Here is a 7,929-nt window from a genome sequence, read left to right as displayed (position 1 = left end):
CCTGCATCTGGGTCCTATGCTCAAGTGTCCTATTTCTGGCTTTGTTGAAGGTAGCGGTTTCACTTTTTAGTAATCAGCAAGGGAAAAAACAAGCAAGAAAACCTTTTGTCTGTGGCAGGACATGTACAAAAATATTGAGACTTGACAAATGTTTTATATATTTTAAGTTATGCAAAATTGTGCACGGAATTCTGAAATATGCAACTGAGACAGAGAAAAGGCATTCTGCTGAAATTGAAAGGCATTCTGCCAAAATTGATCAAGGACCTGCCTGGAAAACCACCTTCTGAAAGATTAGAGCAGTGGTTCTCAACCTTCTGGCCCTTTAAATACAGTTCCTCATGTTGTGACCCAACCATAAAATTATTTTCGTTGCTACTTCATAACTGTCATGTTGCTACTGTTATGAATCGTAATGTAAATATCTGATATGCAGGATGGTCTTAGGCGACCCCTGTGAAAGGGTCATTCGACCGCCAAAGGGGTCGCGACCCACAGGTTGAGAACCGCTGGATTAGTGTAACTTGGTGTTCCTGTTAAAAAGACACAGAAGAAATGGCCACAGTGTTTGAGACCCCTGGGATGCTTCCCCCACAGTCACAAAGCGCAGACCATGGTGAAAGCTTAAGTCCTCGTGAAGGAGAAGGAGGGTGGAATGCTGACACTCGCCCCCCCCCTCCTGCCCGTGAGGTTTCCCTTTTCCTTTCTTGGCCAAGGTCCTTATGAGCCACGGTGCCATTTTTAACAGGCACGTTTTTAATAAGGCAATAATGGCTTCATTTAAAATCCTTGGGCGAAACCTGGCAACTGAAGACCATTTCACCACCCAGGCGGTCTGCGTTCATTCTCCTGGTCCTCTTCTAGACGAACAGTGTAAGGAGGGTGACAGACATGGCGCTCTTTTTCTCCCCTATGTTTATGTTTTTTTCTTCTCCTCATTCCTCTCAAGTTTCCCTATATATGACTTCTTTCCATGGTTTCAGAGTTGGAAGGAGACACATTTGAAATGCAAATACATGTGTGCTGATGGCTCGCCAAGCCTGCACATTGTAAAATCACAGCGAAAGGCTGCAAGAAACCTAATGGAACTGGGAAGACCCCGGCACCAAGTATTAACACGATGCCAATAAATAACTATTTGCTCGATGAATGACTGATTGATTGGCTGAGCGAATGAATGAATAAAACCACAACTTCTCAGATAATTATGGGTAGAAAAACTGATTTATAACTATTTGAATATACATAATTTTGAGAAATGTTACCATTTCCTCCTAATATTTCCAAATATCCTCGGATACAGAAATAGCCAGTCTTTATTTGGGATTTTATAGTGAATGCTTTCTAAAATTACTCACGAGGCTGAGGGAATTTTGTGAACTCTTGTGTATGTGAGTCTCTCCTTGCTCATGCTATATTTTCAAAATGATGAGGAGAAACAGTCCTGGGAACTTTAAGGCAACACACACACATCAGCACCCCTCTTTCTCATTCTCTTCATCCTGCTAATGTTAATGGGCAACTTCCTAAGGTTGTTTTTCAGACTCCCGTCGGAGCTGAACTGTGTGCAGCGAGTCAAGTCTGTGCTCCCAGAGTGCCATAAAATCCTTTTAATATTCATTCAAAGGTACCAGCTCTTGGACCACAAAGGTCCCTTCTTCTGGTCCCTTCTTCATGCCCAGACATGCTCAGAGACTTGGCATCTTGCCCTGGAAGCAAAGCATATAGGCCAAACAAAACCTTCATTTTCACTGCTCAGAACAAGGGTCAATTCTTAATGTAATTACTCAGAGCAAATTAAGAGTTTAGATCCAGGAGCCTCCAGGCACCCAAAAGATTATGGAAAGTGGGGGGGTGGGGGGGAGATGGTTTAAGATGCCCCAGGGCTGTGAAAGGCCACACCCCTGGTGCGATTCTGATGGATGTGAGTGAGCTTTTACCAAGAGCGCCCTACAAGACATCGGGCAGGAAGCAGGCCCATGTCTGTGTCTTGGCCGGCCCTGTCCTGGCGGCGCCTTCCTTTGTAAATGCGCGGTTTCTGAAATGCTTTCCCCTCCCCAGCAGCTTGGTTTTGTAAGATAATGAAGAATAAAGAGTCCTTTCTCCATCATCAATTGAAGACCCAAGGCCCCAGGACAAACCATGAAGACAGTATCCGTGAGAGATGGAAGGAAACAAAGGCTAATCGCATGAATCTGAGCAGTTACTGCACAAGCTGTCAGGCTCCTGGGTGTGCAAGAAGAGCCTCTCAAAGACACACTCCCAGAGTGTAAAGTCATTCAGGGCAGGACGTGCCCCTTACTCATTGCTACTGGGCAGATATGGGAAGGGGAACTTCGAAAAGGACTCCAGTCATGTGTGTGTATGTATATATATATATATATAGACAGAGAGAGGAATTGAGAGAGAAATATCGATTGGTTGCCAGGAATTGGATAACGCTCAACCAAACTGAGCCACACCAGCCAGGGCTCAAGTCGCTTTTATTTAGGAGTTACTAGGAAATAGTTATGGGATTGTAGAACCCTTCTCCTTAAACAGCTTACTAAGGAATCATAGAAGCAAGCATCATATAGCACTTAGCACAAGCCAGGCACTGCTCTATGTGCTGTACATATGCTAGTTTATTTCATCTGAAAAGCAATCCTCTGAGCCTGATACTGTCTCATATTACAATCTGGGAAACTGAGGCACCAAGAGATAGCAATACCTGCTCCCAAACACCCTGCGAGTAACTGTAAAAGCAGGATTTCTGGCTTGGTTTTAGAGACTCTGCCCTTAACCACGTAGATGCTAAAAATAAAAATACCACGTGGACACAGTAAGACTAGAGTTTAAATGTTAAGTGTCATTCTCTCCAAGTGATGGGCTCATGGTTCATTTTTTTTTCCTTTACTTTTCTGTTTACTCCAAATTTGCACCACACATCGCTTTTGTAATTAGAGAGAAAATAATATGTGCTGCTTTAAAATCCTGACCCTCAAGTCTAAAACTTACAACAGGCTGTAAGATCATTGTCTTGAGCGTCCTGGGGTAGAAATGACATAAGCAGCCCGGACTGGTTTACTAATGGCCAGACTTCACAGAGTAAATAGTCACGAGGGAAAGCGACTCAGTGTGTCCCTCTGCAGTCCTGTGAGCAGCCAGTAACCTGCCCACCCCTTGCCAGGCCCCCGGGGACTGTGAAAGGTGACACAGCCTCAAAGGAAGAACGGGTTTTCCAGCCCCAACAGCTCTGAACAGAGGTGCTCCGTACAATGGTGGAGCTTAGCAAAGACAGGGCACAAGTGCACAACACTTTCCATTAAAAGTTACGGTAGAGAAGTGCATTGTATACGCTATCAGCACCGAACAACTGGAATTTGAAATTTAAAAGTCATGCCATAATCCAATTTAATTGACACAATGCATGTAAAGGATGTAGGAAGCAACTGAAAAATTTAAATCTGACCAAGCCCATTTGGATACAGGTGTAAGAATGCTCTCCAGGTGTATCATAACAGATATTTCACACAAGTACAGTTAAAACGGCATAAATACCGAAGGTGGCAAACTAAAATTTAGAAAACGATCAGTTAAGCTCCCCTGTTTGTCCCCAGAGAGAAAAAGTAACTGACTTACACAATGCTCATAACTTTTTGTATCAATTGTCTTACTTTTGATACAATTGTCCTTATCTTTTAAAAAATCCCTCTTTTTGAAAGTCAGGGGGTTGCTGATAGGAACGGAGGTCTCATTTCCCGACATCTGTGCATCTGTGTCAGGGTGAGGTGTGGCAGTGGGTCCTCCGCTGGGCCCCCAGACCTGTATTCCTGTGAGAAAGAAGGACTTCTCCCCCAGCTGCTGGGGGTGCTGGCAGCGGAAGACACCCAGCTGTCTGCCCTCTCTAGAACCGCCTCTGAACGTTGTCCCTCTCCTGGGCGGCCTGCGTTCAGAAACTGGGACCACTGCCCTAGGAACCTGGCCTCGTGCTCTGGGGACACTCTGCAGGGTCATTCCCACCTGGCTGAGACTGACCTGGGCTCGGCTCCTCCTTCTGCCCGTCCTCCTCCCCTCCCTCTCCTTCCACACGCGTGGATCCCAGGACGTAAGTGCCGCCAGAGGGATGTCGGCCCTGGCTGGGTGTCCACTTCCCAGCACGAACCCGACTCGAGGTGTTACAGAGAACCCGAATAAATCAAGCAATGCTCAGAGAGTTTGGAGTCACACTTTATTCACCGCGGTGGGCTTAGAGAAAACGAATTCAAATTCTAAGCAGAGCTACAGGCAGAACTTCCCTTTTTATGAAAGAGCCAGCCCTCTGTGTGCTTAGTGGTTATCTGGCTGGTGGCCTTGAAAACTACACAGTTCTATCCAATTAAAAAATGCACCTGGCATGGCATGGAGAGTATGGGCGTATCTAGTCTCTGGTACAAGGTCATCTAGTCTCTGGCCTACACGGTCAGACAGCTAAGTTTATCTTCCTCACTATTCAAGCAGGCTAAAGCAGGCTAGAAAGCAAAGTTATTTTTTAAGAATAAGAGGCTGTGTAAAAAATAGCAGAGAATTCCAAACAGTAGTTTTACAAAATAGGGATTAGCCTCCTCATTGGGAGAAGGACACAGATCTGTGCGGGCAGTTGGCCCCTCGGCCACACCGACTCTACGGGCCACGGCCTTGAAGCCCATCTCACCAATAACACAAGGAAGGAAAGCTGTGCCACCTTCCTCGCACAGATGCTGGAAGCGGGTCCTAGAACAAAGAGGACGCGTTTGGAAGAGGGGCAGGGAGCACATCGGACATTCGGGTGGGGCTTCAGGAGACCCAGGGAGGCAGGACGGCAGCTGCTCAGCCCACTCTTCGGGCTGTCTGTCCCTGGTACCATGGTCGCACCATGTTAATTAAATCATTCTCATTAATTCAGCCCGAGTGTAAATTAGGAAGGAATGAAGATAAATTAGGTTTGAAGGCAGCTAATACATTTAACCCCATGCTGCTTATTTTGCAGCCTAACAAAATAACGTTGTTAGGGGAGATAACAAGGCCAAAGCCTTGGGCACAGCTTCTTAATAGCATTAAAAATGAGACATTGGTTTGGTGTCACAAGGCAGAGCCGAAGACCAGCTCCCAAGGGCGTACGGGACTGGCCTAACATCTTGCGTGAGGTGGTGGCCATTGAATAGCACGGATGTCTGTAGCATTTCCTGAGTTGTTTGTGACTCAGCTATCTGCTATGACTACCGCCATCCAGTTTGACCACAGGCCTGTCTAGAAGAGGTCTTCTCTCGCAGATATAAGACTTGCTCATTTTTTCTTCCTTGTGGCTGAAGTGACAAAAATTATCTTTTAGGATTGGCTGAGAAATGTTGGAGAAATCACACAGGTTTTGTTGCTGTGGTCATAAATATGCTAAATTGCAAATCACTTTCAGCTGGGAAATAAACATTAGCCCCTGCATCCTGGCTGAAAACTTTTCACACGTTGGTGCAAGCCAACCAGTGTGCCCTTTGTCGGAGGTCATTGGCAGCAAACACGATTCCCCCCAAATGCAAGTTTAGTTCCTGTGTGTTTCAGGGGGGAAATGTCTTCCCATTTTAAAACCTGCTTACACTAATTTCTTTTCCCTGCCTCATGTTGCTTCTCTCCCGGAGGCAGGTGAAGCAAATGTATATGGTCACTGAATACATTTCAAGATGTTCCAGCTTACAACTTTTTTCCTTCTCTTTCCTTGAAGCACAGAGAGGTAGCAACATTAGGTAGAAGTAGACACAGGAAACTGGCATGGGTGGATGATGACACAAGGCATAGCTATTTTCAAAGAGAAGTAAACTTTGTGGTCTCCTTGGTTAAAGACACTTTGTGTCCAGGTGGTGAAGATGCAACAGAGAATGGCCTGTTCCTAGCTCAGTGGCCTCCTCTGACAAAATCCCCACTCCACCAACTGAGCTGTGTGTGTGTGTGTGTGTGTGTTTTAAATATATTTTTATTTATTTCAGAGATGAGGAAGGGAGAGGGAGAGATAGAAACTTCAATGATGAGAGAGAATCATTGTCTGGCTGCCTCCTGCACATCCCACACTGGTAATAGAGCCCACAACCCTGGCATGTGCCCTGACCAGGAATCAACCTGTGACCTTCTGGTTCACAGGTTAACACCCAACCACTGACCCACACTGGCCGGGCTGTTGTTTTTTTAAATATCTTTATTGATTCAGAGAGGAAGGGAGGGGGAAGAAAGAGGGAAAGGGAGAGAGAGAGGGAGAGGGAGAAAGAGAGGGAGAGAGACATCAAGATGAAAGAGAATCATTGATAGGCTGCCTCCTGCATGCCCCCCACTGGGGAGGGGGGAGAACCCAGCGATGTGCCCTGCTGGGGATTGAAACCCTGACCTCCTCATTCATAGGTCCACACTCAATCACTGACCCCACCAGCCAGGCCTGAGCTGTGTTTATTTCTAGGCAGGGTCACCTTAGCCTAGAGGGTGAATGAAGTTCTAGGCAGATATGGTACCAGACTGCAGTAGAAGGAAATATTTCTTACAGAGAGGAAATGTTAATCTCTTAATTTAAACAGAATATTTCCTCCCAAACGAAGACGATAACATTTGGCTTGCTTTTGACCTACCACCTCCAGTGATGGCAAACCTTTTGAGCTCGGCGTGTCAGCATTTTGAAAAACCCTAACTTGCCGAAACCGGTTTGGCTCAGTGGATAGAGCGTCGGCCTACGGACTGAAAGGTCACAGGTTCAATTCCGGTCAAACATTTTTGATATTTATTTTATATATTTAAATGCCATTTAACAAAGAAAAATCAACCGAAAAAATGAGTTCGTTTGTCACCTCTGACACGCGTGTCATAGGTTCGCCATCACTGATCCTAGGCAGACAATACATTCCTATAGAGCGCCTTGAGGCCACCCTGATCTGCTTCCCCAACACCTTGCCGCAGGCCACAGAAGCAAGCTTTTAAGACCTGTGCAATAGCTACACATCTCCACCTCCCGCCTTTCCAGCACCTATCTCCGGAGTCCACAGCGTTTCCATTCTTTTGGTCTCCATGGATTTTATCCAGGGCTCCGTCAGGAGCAGGGTCTGCGCACGTGGTTCTCACAGCGAGCCGATCCAGCAGCCGCTGGCTTTGTGAAGCAGCCTCGAGCTGCGACTCTACGTACAAATTTAAAATACGAAACAGATTTGTAAAGGCTCACGGTGAGGCTGCTGACTTATTGCTAACAAAGGACTTCAGAGGGCACTGTCCTTCTTTGTTTGCAAGGAGCGAAATTTCTCAGCGCGAATACCAGGAGAAACCGCGGGGAAAGAAAAGTGGGGTTAGAATCAAGAACCGACAGTTTGGGTTTCAGCAGCTTCTGGGCTCTGGGCGAGCCGGGCGGGGCCGCCGTAGCCTGTAGGGCTCATTTCTGCGCCTCGCATCGGAAAGGAAGCTGGGAGGTGGGGGTGTGGGAGGCTGAGCTGCAGGGCTGGGCCCCCGCCGAGTGGCTATGCGGTCTCGGTTGGACATTTCCATGTACCAGAGCCTCCGCTTCCTAACCTGTGAAACAAGGGGGCTGGACTGGTCATCTCTACCGTCCTCTTAGAGATTTAATTCCAAATCCTAATTTTTTTAAAGGGATTTTTTTTTTAGCTCCCAGTGGAAAGACAAGCCATCTTTTCTCCTGGCCCGCGGCGCTTCAGACACGTGTGTGCCGGGCCATTTCTTTGCTGAACTCCAAACTAACACAACTGAGCGGTAGGAGACAGGAAGGGTCCAGCCCGAGGGCGACGCAGGCTTCCTCGCTAGTGAGAGGGGGCGGCGCCGCGGCTCCTTTGAGCCGTTCGCTTTGAATCAAGCGGCCTCGGCGATTGGCTGCGAAGCGCGTGGGCACGCCCCCCGGACGGCGCCGGGCTCCGGGCCGCGTGGGGCAGAGTCCGCCTGTGGCTGCCCCAGGGGTCA

Source organism: Myotis davidii, unplaced genomic scaffold (genome assembly GCF_000327345.1).
Source record: "Myotis davidii unplaced genomic scaffold, ASM32734v1 scaffold44, whole genome shotgun sequence".
Taxonomy (NCBI): Eukaryota; Metazoa; Chordata; class Mammalia; order Chiroptera; family Vespertilionidae; genus Myotis; species Myotis davidii.
The sequence above is the reverse complement of the archived record's forward strand: the minus strand, read 5'-3'. Positions refer to the sequence as shown.